Source organism: Microcaecilia unicolor, chromosome 4, assembly GCF_901765095.1.
Source record: "Microcaecilia unicolor chromosome 4, aMicUni1.1, whole genome shotgun sequence".
In the NCBI taxonomy this organism is placed as follows: Eukaryota; Metazoa; Chordata; class Amphibia; order Gymnophiona; family Siphonopidae; genus Microcaecilia; species Microcaecilia unicolor.
This window is the reverse complement of record NC_044034.1, coordinates 62419434-62436421: the sequence shown is the minus strand read 5'-3', so window position 1 is coordinate 62436421 and position 16988 is coordinate 62419434.

Here is a 16988-nt window from a genome sequence, read left to right as displayed (position 1 = left end):
CAGAAAAAGGTTCCTTTAAAAAGACAAATGAAAAAAAACATTCAAAAGTTATTGACCTTCACATAGAGTTTAAGTAACCCTTTTTCAATCAGACAAAGAAGTAGGAAGAAGCATATCGCTTCAAGACAAAATCACCACGTGGCAAGAGTTAGTTGAAGCAAGGTGTTAGTTAAATACACAAAGCATACTGTTTTAAATAGAAAGGAATCAGAAAGTTGAATGCATAATTTTCCTTATTTATGACTGAAAGCTTCACCAATTCTCAATTCAAGAATACTACAAAATCTATGATCAGCGCAAAATGTTCCCCCAAATGGCCAGTTCAAGGGAACATTTCTCGCATTTATTCCATAAAACGGATAATGGTTATTAAATATTGCTTCTTTCTTAGACAAGGAAATAATGAAAAGCTTTCAGATATCACACATACCATAGAGAGATTTCAAAAATGAAGGCTTTATATTCATGAAAAAACTAAAGAAGTGAATGTAAACAGCGTAACAGTTAAAGCAGAAAACATTTTAACAATGAGCAATACACAGCTTTTATTTAAAAGGGATCCCGTATAAAGTAAAATGGCATAAATAAGTCAGTTCAGGTATATATAAAAAAACATAAAATGAATATCCTCTGGGGATCGCTCATCCCTGCAGTTGATAAGAACTCCCCAGGGAAGGTATGCATAGAAACAAATAAATAACTTGCTGACTTAGTTAGGTCATTTGTATGGTACCATAAATATACACTTGCTATTAAACCTAGAGGAATATAAAATAAAGACATGTTACCTGTAATGGAAACAGAAACATCAAACCAACACATATACAGAGAAATGGTTACCGGATACTAAATGAGGAGCCGAGTAGTTTTGAGTAACTGAGAGCAACAAAATCAAATCGTGTTCGGATTACGCCTAGTCATTATGGGGTGGGTAATATTGATCCCTAAATCTGTGGTCACTGCGGACGGTGTTGATCCGGGTTCCATAAAGGGAATGACTGCCGTTCAGGGGGATTTTGACGGATCTGCGATTTTCTAAATCTATATGGCTGTGTCTGAAGACATTCAGCAGCATAATGACCGTATTGTTGGCAGCGATAACAGAGCACATCAGGATAGCGATCAGGGCTAGGCCAGGAACGATAGTCTCGTTGTCGCCTAGTATCTCCAAGAGGGCCCCTTGGGGGACCTCGCTGGGGTTGAGAGCGACGACCTCTTTCTTCAGGGTAATCAATTCTACGGTCTGGGCGGTAGGGCCGTGGGCCCTGATTTCGGGTGTTATTGTCATAGCGTTGATCAGCATACATAACAATAACAGGGGGAGAAGTGTTAGGAGTATTGGTATTGGTGTCAGAGCTCTTAGAGGCTCTTTTCTCTTTGAGATCTTCAGTCTGTAGCACCTCCAAGTTAGTGTGTACTGTCTTACGATGTTGGGCTTCATTTTGCTTGCTTTTAATAAGTCGTCTGCAATGATGAAGGATGTGTTCACGAATTTTAGGCCATTTTTCTAATTGGAGACCCACGGTGTTCTTTAACTTAAGTTTAATTTCTGAAGGTAAGGTTCCCTTCAGTAAATGGTAGAATACTGGGAGGGCATTATCAGAGTCAAATTTTTCCTCTGTTTCTTCCTTATAGAGGTCTTGGAGTCTGAGTAAATAGGCCTCAATAGGCTCTGAATCCATTTCCCATCTTTGGGAAGTGATAACCGAAAAGTCTTTAAGGGTCGGATACATGGTCCGGATTTCCTGGAATACTTTGGTCTGAATTTCTGTCAAAGGGTTGCCATCATACTGAGTATCGGTGGCAAATTTTGCATAGCCCGATTGAGTGAATATGTCAGTGATACTAGCGTGTGGGGTTCTGCCCAGGAGCGCTTTCATATCACCTACTGATAGAGTAGTCCCCAGGGTTATGTCCTGTAATTTCTTTAACCAGCGGTTACCTCCCTGTGCAATATCCGGGAGCTGTAGTATGAGGCTATTCAATTCAACAGCTGAAAGTGGGGTGTATTCCGTATGAGGGACACCACCTGACATTTTATTCAGCAGGGGAAAAAGTTTCACTGATTTAAGGAGATCAATCGAGGTGGTTGGGGGAAACTGATTCTCATACTTTTTCCAAACCTGAAGACCTTGGATTAGATAGAGGGTTGTTTTCTGATCCCAATGGGGGTCGGGGTGGTCATAAATTAGATCTCTTACAAGTGAAAGCTTGTCAGAACGTAAGGATCCTTCACGTGGGAAGAGAGCGGACTGGGGCTGGAGCGCCTCAGACCATCCTGCGAGATTATCAACCCATGGGTGAACGTAATGCCATGAATTCTCATGCAAAGCCACATATTGGGCAGGTGTGCTAGGCGGACTAGATAAGATAGGGTCGGTACTGATATTCAAACTTGTAGGGTGTGGGGAATTGTCAATAACCGCAAGGCAGCGGCTAGATCCTTCATCAGTAAGATAACTGTGAGGATGGCGCTGTCTAGTATGATGAGAAATAACATCATGTTGTTGAGGAAACTCAGATTTTGGTGCAACAGATACCACGGTGTCCGGGGTATCAGGGTGCGGTTGCGTTGTCAGGGACTTGTGTAAGGAACGAAGTCCTTCTGAAACAAACGCGAGGCCATCTCCCATACTAGCCAATGTGTGATCGTATTGTTCTTCCGAGGGGACTGGGGTATTAGGTAACGTGAAACGAGGTGAATCGTCTGCAAGGGAAGGGATTACTTCACTATCTGAAAAAGAGGAGAAATGGAACATCGGAGGAGGCTCGTTTCGAATATCCTCTATGTCCGATTTTGTGGGGAGTTGTTGTTTTAAAACTTCCCATGCTTCGTCTAATGGGGAGAGTCTAACCTTCGGTCGCTCCTTATTAGCTGGTTTGGCTGGGAGTACCAAGGGACGCATTGGCCGTGCACCTAACGTGTCCCATCTAGGAGGAATAGAACACTGAGGTTCTAGAATGGGCATTGAAGGGTTCACTGGAGCAGGGGGTGGTTTAATGAAACCCCGATCATAGAGTTCCTGACAAATAGCCCGTGTCTGTGTAGCAGGACTACATGGAATGAAACCCATCTGTCGTAATTGAGACAGGATAGACTGTAGGGATTCAGCTGGCAAGGGACCAGTTTGGACAGAAGAGTCCAAAGGTAGTGGTGGAGGTGATGTCTGAGTTGTGTGTCCCATATGTGGGTAGGTAGTCGTTTGGGTGGTCATGTGTGAAGTCAACCCGGATCCTAGGCTAGGGTAGGTGGAGGTCTGGGCAGCTACGTCAATTTGACTGATAGCAGGGTACTGGACGGTGGCCGGAACTGATGGGTTCGGGACACAAGGATATTGCTCAATAATGGGAGGGGGTATCTCCATCTCATAGCCTCCAAGAGTACGATATACATGAGGCGGTGGTGGGGTTAGCGTCTGGGTTGTTGCTTGCATCGTTGGAGCAGAGGTAACAGTGGGTAATTGGGCCGAAATCAGGGCTACTGGTTGGGCCACTGGGATTGTTGAAGGGGTTAAAGGCGTCTGAGTTTGTACTGACCCCTGAGATATTGGAATTGAGTTTTTTTGTGATGAGGGAAGAGATAGATCAACAACACCGGCGATGTGCACGGTAGTAGGTGGGTCAAATATCATAGGAGCAGGAGATACTGCAGGCAGCGGGGGTGTCACTGTCTGAGATCCCTGAGAAATCTGTAGCTGAGGATTTGTGTCAGGTTTATCACAATATCCTGGGGGTATTGGGGTATATCCCACTGCACATGGTAACAACTTGGTAGTACTTGCAGCAGTAGCAGCATCATAAGGTGGTGGAGCTGTAGGTGCTACAGGATCTTGATAGGGGGCTTGATCGGTATCTGACTTACCCAGAGCTCTATCGTGCTGGTTTCGTGCAATAAGTATGAATTTGTTAATGGCAGCTAAATGTTTATCCCTAGATTTTCCCGTTTTGTTGGACTCATTGTAGCAGACCAAGGCTTGGAGTTTGCCCTGATCAAATGAGCCCCTTGATGGCCATTCCAGTCCTTGATCCTTAGCGGACCAAGCGGTATGCCAGGTTTGACATAACCGGGTAAGTTCTTTTCTATCAGCGGGAAAGAAATTAAGGACTCTTTCCAAGAGGAAGTGGGCATAGTGGGATCAGAAATAGGGGGAAGACAATTCACATAGGAACTCATAGAAGAGTGTATTCAATATAATGCAATATCTACAAGTGAGATGGTTCAAATCAAAATGCTGAGGTCTATAACAGGGGCAACTAAACAAAACCATGCACAGGAAAATTATCTAAACAAAAGAACATGCATCATGCGTATAACAAAAACACTTATACTCACGCGTCTTCAAGAGCGTCCCATTGGCGGAACCTAAAACATAAATTACTAATTGGCGGAAAGCTCAATGCTTTTGCCGCAGGTTATATTAACAAAGAAATGATAGCCATGAACATGAGAATAGTGCAGGAGTCAGTTGTGTCACTTACTATATATAACCTACTCTAAAAATACTGCCCTCCAGAGTATGCTTCTATAGAAATTGACCATGGGATAACACTCGCCATGAATTTTGACATGGGATAACACTCGCCATGTGATGGGACTACACTCGCCTGGGATCGCACATGGGATAACACTCGCCATGAATTTGGATATGGGATAACACTCGCCATATTGAAAACCCCAAAAGTGGGGGAAGCAAAAACTCCAAAAAAAAGATTTTAGCGAACAGCGAAAATAAGTTCTCTAAAATTAAAGGGCAGCGATCTAATTGGTTTTCGCCGGTTAGAAATATGGGAATACACTCGCCATATATGGGAATACACTCGCCATTTTGTCGCTAACCCCCAATAGATGCTTAAATATTCATCTAGAAGAGAACAAAAATTTAGGGCCCCAGTCAACCTGTCTAAATTTGCAACTAAAGGATTTTAGACGTCTCTGTATATCCCCAGCGCGCATCTGTACCGGTAACTTCTATATGGGCAATAGTCCAATTCAGTGAATGCAGGCCATTCCAAAAATAGAATGGGGTTCTGCTTAAAATCTAATAATTGCGATACCGTCATCCACCTTCGATGGATGTAAGCCCCAGGCATCGATATCAAACCCAATAGTTATAGCGTGACACTGGTATATAAGAAAGTATAGTATGTTCCAGGGAAAAGCCCCTGAAAATTACTATAGAAGTGGTAGAAAAATAGAGAGAAAGACGAAATATTCCAAGGCAAAACAAAACAAATGTAAGCTCTTCGGGGAAGGCACAGTCACAAAAAAGTCATTAGTTGGAACACATTAGCCAGAACTAAAAATGCCAAAGACATCACTTGTCATGCAGCAATGGAAAATAGAATTTTCCATCCAACAAGCCAGTGAAAGGAAACACCGATTTCAACAAAAGGCAAGAAAATGTATATTAACAAAGACATATTAAATATAAGAGAAGCATATAAATCAATAAATTTTGAAACAGGACACCAGAATCGTGGTGTAAAGATGACAAGCTCATACCCATAAATATACACTCAGAAAAGGGACATAGTAAATAAAATAAACCCGAATGCAATGGCAGGAAGCTTTTGTGGCTAAACAGGTGAAAGGGGAAAAAGAACAAATTAAAACATGTGATTCTTACATCAAGAACTTCCAATGATACGGCATAAAACATACATACTAGTCAGTGACTGAAATGATATGTCTAAATGATGACAAACAGAACAGCTGCAGCATTAGAAGGAAAGAGAAGGTTGGGTTATAAAGGACCAACAGGAAATAACTGAAGTGAAACAACGCTGTATTCTCATGGCACGCAGCCATCATCTTCTCAACCGGAAAGGTAAAACTTATTTTATATGCATATCTATTAATGTAAAAGCAAAGAAATGTTTCTCTATAGTTCAGAATACTTCCACTATCATATAAGTTATATAAGGGGTTATCTAACTGTTAATGTAACAATAATCCATTGTAATTTCATGTGACTTTCTGTGTTGCATCCTAGTTCATATCAAACTTGTTATAAAGACTTACACAATTTAACTCTTTATAGAACCATATTATTTAAAAGCGATTGTCATTCTCAGGACGTGGAAATATTCATCCGGAAACATTATAACATAAGTCATTACTGCAAGTGTTTAAAATAAGCCAGTGCAGGCTGTATGCACTCGGAGGACGAAAACCACAACGCAAACGAGGAAGTGCAGTATTTCCTGTAGATAACGTTATAATATAGTCAGGCTCACCGATGATTAAAAAGTATTAAAAAGCATCCTAAAAAAACTAACACGATAGTACGGTGCAGGGGCTGTAGCTTATATTTCTTTTAAACGAGTACGCCATTAAAACAGAGCACAAGAAACCAAAACTATATGAGTATCGGAGATCAAAAGCATATGAGAATATTATCTAAAGGGTGTATAAGATCCCCTCATATCTAGGGCAGTATAATACAAACAGATAGGAAAATAAATGACAAACCTTAAGCATTATTAATTGAAAGTATAACATTGTCCCAAAACAAAATGTGAATTAAAAGGGTGTGATAACAGCTACTAGGACAAGTACAAATTTAAAATTACAACTGAAAAATAAAAAGGAATACATTTCACAGTAGCAACTATACAGGAGCAATTAACAAGGACAAGGCAATAGAATAGCGACTATGAAATAACATTAGTTATATTTTATTTGACACCCAGTGGATTAAACACGCAAAAGCAATAAAAAAGTGAGTAATGCAAACCGGAAGATGGCCGTATACTATGATAGCCAGCCATAAATTATAGTATAAAGTACTGACAGTACATGAAGGAGAAGAGCATGCTTCTGAAGTCCAGATAGCTTAGAAAAACAAGTCACAGAGACAGGGGACAGGAGAATGCTGTATAATGGACAAGAGACCTTTTGCAAGGAGAAAGTATAGGTGGAAGTGAGATAAGTTTAACAGTCTTACAGCCAAAGCTGTGACAGGAGTGAGGGGGGTACAGAAAAAGTGACAAATTCACTCTGAGAAGCAGTAACAACGGCAGCTTACTGTCAGGATCGGTGCAGGACTTTTAGGACTTTTAGCAAAGACAAAATACAAAGGTAGAAGACTTAGAGCGTAGTAATAGTTACATATATAGTGAGTATGACAGAAAGGTGTCGAAAGTGGCAGAGACGGGATTAATGCAGAGAAAAGTAAACCCGGAAGTGTAGCTAAAAGTGGCTACGGGGAAACTATGCACTTATATTCAAAGTCAGATAAATTATCTGTGGTTTTCCTGTAGTTTCCGGTAGCTATAGAATTATTTAGAGTCAGATCAGGACTAGCAATCATTTGGAAAAAGCACATAAGTTATTGTTCTGTCAGTTTCCAGCTATACGGCCCTTGTACTGAAATGCTTTTACAGCTCTGAATATGGTTCCTTAATAAGGCTGTGTTATAACATATTGAATCAAGCAGTCCAAATACAATGCTTAATGATGACGAACAGAACAGGCTTAGCATTTGAGGGAAGGGGGGGTGAAAAGTTACCGTTCTATCCATAGGCAGAAAACACATATCTGTGAATAAGATTCCGTTTCAGCATGGCTAGGAAGTCAGCACAGTCTGAGGAAACATTGTGGTTAAGATATATACGGGTTTACAGAAGATTGTTAAAAGGATTTAATGTTGATGCAGATGTTAAAGGAAAAGGAAAATAAAAACCAGAAGGGAAGTGTGCTTCCTGTGCTTAATTTGAGTTTAGTGCTCACTGCAAGCATCGGACATTACGGCTACTGAAAATAGGACTAAACAGCACATAAAAACTTTATGCTGGTATAATTAATCAGGATAGGATTTTATCAAATCAAACATATAGAAGTTCTTAGAAACTATTATGTAAGGAAGCAGGGAGTTAATGTGTGAGGAAGTATGACAAATCTAACTACGTTGCTATTTTACTAGCTCAGATAGACCGCCGTAATCATTCTGTGTTCATATAAAAGCTGTCAATTCTACACTTGATACGGCAACTCCTTCAAAGCAAAAAAATTTTTAATGTCTTCTACTGTGTCTTTAAAATAACGGCAATCTAAATTTCCTTACTACCAGTATATCACTTGATTCTGTAAAGTAAGGGTTAATTTTTAGTTTCCGGACTAAGGCTTCCTAGACGATTACAACTGAATTTATGTGCTAAGAAGTATTTTGTTTTGGCATTCTCTTGAGCCTTCCTCTGTTATAGAAGCTGAACAATCAAACTTAGCACAATTGAAAACCCATTTTTAGAAGGAAAATGCATTAAAAGGGCAGACACTATAGCATTATATCCAAAGGGTTAGAAAGTAAAGGTCAAGGGATGAACGAAAACTGTGACATAATCATAAAGATATAAGCGAGGAAGTAGAGAGAAAGAAAGGCATTCGAGACAGCTTCATTTCTCTTAAGAGAGGTCTGGCGACCATCAAAATCTAAGAAGGAATTCATTACACGCATTTATAAATGGAGAAGCTAAGGATATAGAAAAATGTGACTCGGGCAGAAATAAATCCCAAAAGCAGTGAGAAAGCAGTGGCGTGAGACACTAGAGAGGAAATCCTGGGTCTTACTGAGTGCAAGATCTACAGACAGATAGACATGAAAGCAGAACAGGAAAAAAAAAACAATGGACGGCCCTAAAACACAGGGACAGTTGCCTTGAGAGGAGGACAAAGAATAAGGAGAGATGGAGATAACACCGGGATGGCTAGGAAAGCAGGAATAAAAAAATGAGCAGCATAGCACATGCAGAAAACTATAGTAGGGAGAAAGGTTAGTGGGATATAGGTTAAACTGGCATAAGGTTAAAAACACCAGCTTCTTAACGGCAAAACAAATTTTGTGGTTTCATATGTAGCTTGCATCCGGAAATGCTACAAGTATAGGAAATATATGCATATTAATCATGTCACATAAAGACAATGGCAAAAACCAAATACCGGAGTGAAAACCACCCTCTTTTGACTGGACCATAACAGAACAAAAACCTAAGGGGGGGCCACGCATGCAAGTACGGATTATTAGGTAAATGTTCCCTTAATTAATCCTATAAGTAAAAGTAATTAGAAAAACCATTATACAGATGTAGTTTAACTGTAATGGCAGGAAACCAAATCATATTACAAAAGGATGTACCGCAATAGTAACAAAAGGGTTTTAGAGCAAAGCTGTAAAAAGACAGAATCTGAAATGTAAGGGTTTCTATAACAGAGAGGAAATAGAGAGAGAAAGGAAGCTAAGCGAGCCATGTGTGGTCACACAGAAAAGTCAAGGTTAAAAATGCAGAACCACATTGTGGGTTGCGATAAGATCTACCAGTCTGTGTTTTGCAGCATAAAAAATTATAGAGGGAAAACGAAACCCGTCTCTAAGTTCAACTGTTCAAAGTGTCAGAAAACGGGGGAAGGGAAGAAGAAAAGATAATACAGCAATTCACAGAGACAGTGCGGGACAATTTCTTACAAGGTAGAAGCAGAATCGGAGGTTTAAGTGCAGCGCTGAGAAAAAGAGCGATTAGGTGCAGAAAAGACGCAGACCGGAATGATGTCAGAGAACTGCAGTGAGAGAGAACAGGGATCAGAGTAAGTACGAAGAGAGCCAGAATAGGCAAGTGAGACGAAAAGGAGGGGGGTAATAAAAACAGGGCAATAGGGGAGGGCAATCAGGACAGAGAGATATCCTAGTTGAGAGCGCAGGACATACAGGAGGGCAGATGGAGTGTACTGTCCAAGAACTGCAATGAGCAGTGAATGAGGGCTTGGACAGAGGTAGGAAAGGGAGAAGGATGGAGAGGATGGGAATAGGAATTGGAAGCAACAGAAAAACGGCCAAAATCAAAGGATCATTAGGCAAGAATGCCAGCATAAAGACTGATCCAAAGAATTGAGCGTGAAAAATACTCACAGCATAAACACGATCGCAGTCTCCTGGCCGCGTAATTATGCGCCAATCATACACCAAACGTTCACGTGCACACACCTCACAAATCAAAAGGAAGGACAGAAGAGAGGGGCAGAAAAAGAACAGAGAAGAAAATGGAAAGACAGGAAAGAAATTTTTGAACACATAGATTAATCCCCTCTGTGTGCAAAAATTAGCGCGGGCGGGCAAAAGGTCAGTGTTATCAGCGATCGGGGGTCACCAAATGTAAATTCTATCTATTGGCCCGCTTTGCGCACCAGGAGTACCCTTTTCCAAGGACAAAAGGTCTGCGCTTCCATTATCTGTTGGGCTGCCTGCCTAAATTCTCTTGAAAGTCCATCCCAGTAATATTCCTGGTGTACAACTGACTCTAAGATAAGGCCCATGATCATGGTCTTATGTCTATCAGGATCTAAATGAATCATTAGTTATCTGTGTACCCAAATGTATTCTATTAAAATGTAACAGTATTTTGTACAGGCAATGAGTGTCAATTGTATTTTCTAATTTCGTTGGTAGAATAAAAAGGAAATAAGGAATAGACAGAAATTAAGACAAACATAGTTTTAGGAAGATAAGTATAATTTATTTCTTACCCAAACACAAGTCTTCAAGTTGGTACAAATTACAGATTCAGTCTGACAGCTCACCCCGAGTAGGGTCTTCAGTTCGGTACCGATTCTGGAAGTAACCGGACAGAACTTCGCTGCTTTCAAGGCGTTGGGGACGGACTCCGAAATTAAGCCCAAATCACCCTTCTTTTATACTCTCTTCTCTCAATAGAAGTCTATGGCTGGACCTATTTTGGGACCTGTTTTTTTTTTTCAACTATTTCTCAATTTCTGTGGTTAAACTGTCGTGTCCTGCCATCTGTTGTTCTGTACCCAACTCTTTCCGTTCCAGCTATTGCAAGTTATTTCGCAATTTCCTCTTTTGTCAACATGTTTTTCTCTTCTGCCAGAACATCTTATTCTTAGCATATCAGTTTCACTTCCCCTTTTTCTATTATCTTATGATCTAAGTTTCATCTTATAGAAAGACAAACTCCATTTTAATAAGTGCTACATTCAATTTGTACCTGATTTTGTTCTATAAGGCCATTAGTAGGTTATCAGGCCTAGGCAGTGCTTTTCAGCTGTACAAAGCTATGTAGTTTGGCCTGCCACTATTCCAGTGGATAGATCTTAGGGTAGAACACATATTAACTTGCAGGAAAAGCAAGTCCATGCTCAGCCAGTCATAGATTTTTAAACCTAGCTGGTATTTTTACAGCCTGAGTCCTAAAATCTGGCCTTCCACCCTTTCGGTGGGCATCCAGTGAGGGCCTCTTGCTGTAGTATAATTATACACTACCCACACCCACCCCCTCCGAGCACAGTACTCACCGTGCTTTTACGGCCTGGAAACTCCGCTGCAGGAAGGTACACAATCCTCATCGTCGGGTATCACATCATCCTCCTCCTCCTCCTGGGCCTGGCTTGTAGTTGCATAGATATCAGACGTGAATAAACTCAGCATCCGATCTGTTGGAACAAACTCATTGCAGCATGTGCCTTTGCGCCCCATGTAGCTACGAATACGCAACAAGGCTTCCAGAGTGCCTTGTCACATCCTGTTTCTCAGTTTGGTCTTGATAAGATTCATCTGAGAAAAGGTTATTTGCACAGCTGCATTGCTGAAAGGCAAAGCCAACACACATAGGGCAAAATTCCCCAGCAGGAGGAAGTCACGATCTCCTGTAGCATCTATGATTTGCTACAGTCACCCAAAACTGCTCGATCTCATTGTCACTGTGGATTGGCCATAACACACTGCTGATCCGCAGCCACTGTTGCTCCAGATCTCCAATACGACCTTTAAACAGAGGTAGAAATTACAACTTCGACAGCTGTGGTTTCAGGGCTCCAAGGACAACAGATGACAAAAGATCAGACAGAGACTCTAGCAGGTGGACGTTTGACGGGAGCCGCTGACGCATTTCCCTCAGAAGTTCAAATAGGTAATTTCTATACAGCGTTCTTTAATGTGTTCTGCAGATGCGGGTTCAATTCCGGAGTTATGCAGCGACAACTGGAATTCGATACCAAAGTTCATCGCTGCCAGCGGTAGATGCTTAGACCTGTCTTCCAAATCATACATGAGAGTTGCGCCCCACGATGTGAATGTGGTCGGTCTCACAAGCCGCAGCAGCATGGTGCGATACAATGTCATCAACTCATCGAGCAAACGGACAGGGCTCGCTTTATCAGACTGAAACAGCTTGTTCACTCGGTTGACTTCCTGCAGTATGGGCCTCAAAAATGTAAAGTACAGCTTGTTTTGTGGTGTGTTGTACATCTGGTAGAGGTGGTCAGCGGTGTAGCAGCGTGTCTCATCCTTCGCTATCTGGAAGTGAAGCTTCAGTTCATCATATTGATCAAGCACACGCTGAACACAAGCAGCTATGGACAGCCAGCGAGTGTCTGACAACTTCAGGATCTTTAGTGGTTCTTGACCAACATTAATGCACTGATATATCTGTTTGTATTTCTGCTGGCGAACAGTACTATGGCAGAACCAGTTATAGGTCTCAGCAACCATGAATTCAATGTTCCTTGGCAGCACCTTCAGCGCATGCGAAGAACTCAGCTGAATTGAATGGCAAATACACTTTATGTGTACAATGTTGGGGGACAATTAACGGAACCGTGTTATTACTGAATTATTTCTTCCACACATGGTGCTACAGCCATCAGTTGCTAAGCCTATGCATTTGCCTATTTGAAGATTATTTGATTGAAGAAAATTGGTTATGGCATTGAATATTCCTTCTGCAGTACCAGTCTCAAGGGCTAATATTCCTAGAAATGCAGTGGTAATACACTTCAAGGAACTGCTGTAGTAGCGCACCATCACACACAGCTGCTTCTCCAGGCCGATATTGGTGCTTTCATCGATGATCAAGGAATAAGACGTGTCATTTGTGCACAGGTCCGAAATCAATTCTTGGTGGACTGCAGGCCCAAGGACATTCTTGATGAGTGCAGAACATTTCGTGTGGTGTATAGCTATGTCTTTGCCCGAAAACTTCTTCATAACCTCGCCTAGGTGATCGATCATTGCGATACTGGAATGGCACGCAACGTGTGCCGCCAACGTCAGCTCCGCTGTCTTGGTCGATTTATCGATAGTGATAGACTGGCAGCCCATATCAAATAATGACCTAGCACTTGAAAATGGCGCTGCATTCTTCTTATGTTTGGCTGTATAGGCATGGTTCACTAAATCATGATGATGTGCACGTATCTCAGCTTTGCAAAAACGACAATATGGTTTGTTGTCGTCTCCTGGCACACTCCTTACCCAGTCTTTTAAGAGTGCCTCTTTCTCCCAGCTCTTGCAGTATTTCTTGGTATAAGATGCCCACTTTCCCATTATAATATGAATATGAACGGTCGGGAAGTAGAAAACTATCAGCAGGGACTGTCTTTTTGTCTATGGTCCACAGCGCTGCGTATGCCTTGTAGCGCTATAAAAATTAAAAAAGGGAAGTGCGATTACAATATAGCAACAGCACTGCAAGTAGCAATCCACAATCCATGTATGGCCGTCCATGATGATTTGGCTGGTTTAATAGGGTGGGGGGGGGGGCACCTAGGTACCATGTGGATTTAAAACAAATCCACATGGTACCTAGGTGCCCCTGTGCCAATCTATATGCATCCATCCATTGATGATTTGGCTGGTTTGATAGGGTGGGGGGCACCTAGGTACCATGTGGATTTAAAACAAATCCACATGGTACCTAGGTGCCCCCCACCCTATTAAACCAGCCAAATCATCATGGACGGACGCACATAGATTAGCACAGGGGCACCTAGGTACCATGTGGATTTAAAACAAATCCACATGGTACCTAGGTGCCCCCCACCCTATTAAACCAGCCAAATCATCAATGGACGGACGCACATAGATTGGCACAGGGGCACCTAGGTACCATGTGGATTTAAAACAAATCCACATGGTACCTAGGTGCCCCCCCCCCCCCCCCCCATTAAACCAGCCTATCTCAGAAGTGCAATTTTATACTACTTACATACTAAGCTGGCTGGATATGAGCTGGCTGGGCTGCTCTCTCCTTCTCTTTTCTTCTGCTCTTCCGGGATCGGCGGCACTGCAGCTCAGCTGAGCGAAGCGAAGAAGAAGCCGAGGCGAGTCAGTCAGGCGACGACGAGCCAATTCAATTGCCGAACGAAAGTGGAAAATTTCGCCGCACTGCACAGACATAAGAAGGGGCAGGTTTGGCAGCTGATTGGCGGTTGCCGCAGCAACGCGGCGAAAAACGCCCAATTACACGCCGCAAAACCGCCCAATCACGCAACACGCAGCGACGAGAAATCTCCCGCAGCCGCGCCCAAAAACCCGCCCAATTGGGCGGGATTACCGCAACCCTGGCATCTATGATTCTGAAGCTGACTGCATGGCTGAGGCATTCCTGCTCTCTGTATCCATCTCCTGAATTGACATCACGTACTTCCGGGTTCGTCACAAGCAGAAGTGACCAACCACATGAGATTTCTCGGCTTCAGAATGTTGGAGGTGCATTCTATTAAATAGGATTGGTCAGTTCCTTGAAGCATAGCCAGAGCTCAGTGTCCTGCACAGTAACGCTCAGACACCAGAGAGAGAGAGAGAGAGAGAGGGAGGGAGGGAGGGAGGGGTATCTCTGTCACACACACACACACTCTTTTTCTCACACAGTCAATGTCTTTCTCTCTCGCTCTCACACACTCTGTGTGCTGAGGCATTCACTATGTGTCACACAGTCACACACTCTCTTGGTCTCATACACTCAGTCTCACAGAGAGACTGTGACTCACACACACTCTCTCTCGCACACACTGTATCTCTCTCGCACACACTGTATCTGTGTGAAACACACTCTCTCTCTCTCACACTGTGTATCACATACGCACTTGCACACACTCTCATTCTAACACACACACACACACTCTCTCTCTCAAAGACACACTCGCACCCAGACTCACTCTCTCTCTCTCTCTCTCTCTCACACACACACACACACTCGCACATTCACTCTCTCTCTCACACACAGTCACTCTCGCATACACTCTCTCAAACATACACACTCCGAGGAAAACCCTGCTAGCGCCCGTTTCATTTGTGTCAGAAACGGGCCTTTTTTTTACTAGTTTGTTATAATTCGTAATCAGTGTGTCATTTGAAGGGGCTAGTTATAGAGACACCCTAGCACGTGTTATATTCATTAAGAGATTTTTATTTTCTTCTGGTAAAGGGCCATCATGTTATGAGAATCAGGTCAGCATTCAGAGATTCTATCTATCTATCTATCTATTTCTTTATTTATTACATTTATACCTCTCATTAAACATGAATTAGGTTGAAAACGGAGAGCATTTTCAATTTTTTTTTCCTGTGCCTACATCAAAAGAAAAAGATGGCATGTGGAAACTTGCTACTTTTGTTTTGTGGATTGAAGTTCAGAGTCAGTGTAAATCTGCCAACATTGTCCAGTTCGGCACACTATTAGCTGTCACATTCATACAAAGTTAGTTACATTCAGTGGAAAATACATCTGTTTGCCCAGGCTGCCTGCTATGTGAATATTCCATCATTGTTTCATTATTGTTACCATGTATTACATATGGACATTTGCTTTAAACTGATTGTTTTCATTTTTTTATCCAGACCTTACATACACATGGTTTGCTTTTTAAACCTAAAGGTGAATCCTAAGGATGGTTGAATAATTAGATATAAACTGTGTTGTTTCTGACTTTACTGGTTTTGGAGTGCTTTGGGTCCTGGTGATCCTCGCTTGGCAGGGTTGGATGCTGTGGCTCAACCTTGGCCCTCGGGCCTCCTGTATGTGTTCCCTCCTTGGCCCTTGATAGAGCGAGTACTACTTCGGATTCGTCTGCACCGAAGATTGGTGATTCTCATCGCTCTGGATTGGCCAAGGCATCCGTGGTACGCGGATCTCGGGCGGATGCTGGTGGACGCGCCTCTTCCTTTGCCTCGGGTTCCGAACCTGTTAGTTCAGGGTCCAGTGACTATGGAAGATCCTTGCCGCTTTGGTCTTACGGCCGGCTTGGCTCTTGAGAGGGCGCAATTGAGGGACAAGGGCTATTCTAATAAGGTTATTGCCACACTCTTGCATGCTCGCACGCAGTCTACGACTATGACTTATGCTTGGATCTGGCGCACTTTTGAGGTGTGGTGTACGCCAAAGTCTATCTTGCCGACTCTGGCAACAGTCTCACTCTTGCTGGACTTTTTGCAGGACGGGATACAAAAGGGCCTGGCCTACAATTCCCTTCGAGTTCAAGTGGCAGCGTTGGCCTGCTTCTGGGGGAAAGTCTCCAGATTGTCCCTTGCTGCTCATCCGGATATTCTCCATTTTCTCAGAGGGGCGCTTCGTCTCCGTCGTCCTTTGCGGTCGCCTTGTCCAGCTTGGAACCTGGGGCTCGTGTTGAAGGTGCTCCAGTGATCTCCGTTTGAGCCTCTTAAACGGGCTTCTGCGAAGGATGTGACTCTCAAGACAGTTTTTTTAGTGGCAATGACGTCGGCTAGAAGAATGTCTGAGCTTCAGGCTCTTTCTTGTCAGGATCCTTTTCTGCAGTTCTCGGAATCTGGGGTAACTGTTCATAAGGTGCCTTCTTTTCTGCCTAAGGTGGTTTCAGCTTTTCACCTCAACCAGCCCATCTTTCTTCCTTCTCTAAGGAGGCGTTTCCGGACTCCTATGAGCAATTGCGCCTTTTGGATGTCCGCAGGGCTCTGTGGCAGTATCTGCAGATGTCAAATGAGTTTAGGAATTCTGATAATTTATTTGTTCTGTTGGCAGGTCCCCAACGGGGGTTTCCGGCTTCTAAGGCCACTATAGCCCGATGGCTTAAGGAACTAATTTTTTCAGCTTATCTGCTTTCAGGGCGGTCTCCGCCTGAAGCGTTTAAAGCACACTCTACCAGGGCAATGTCCTCTTCATGGGCTGAAACGGGTGTTTTTTCTCTTCAGGATATCTGTCGTGTGGCTACCTAGCTTCTCAGC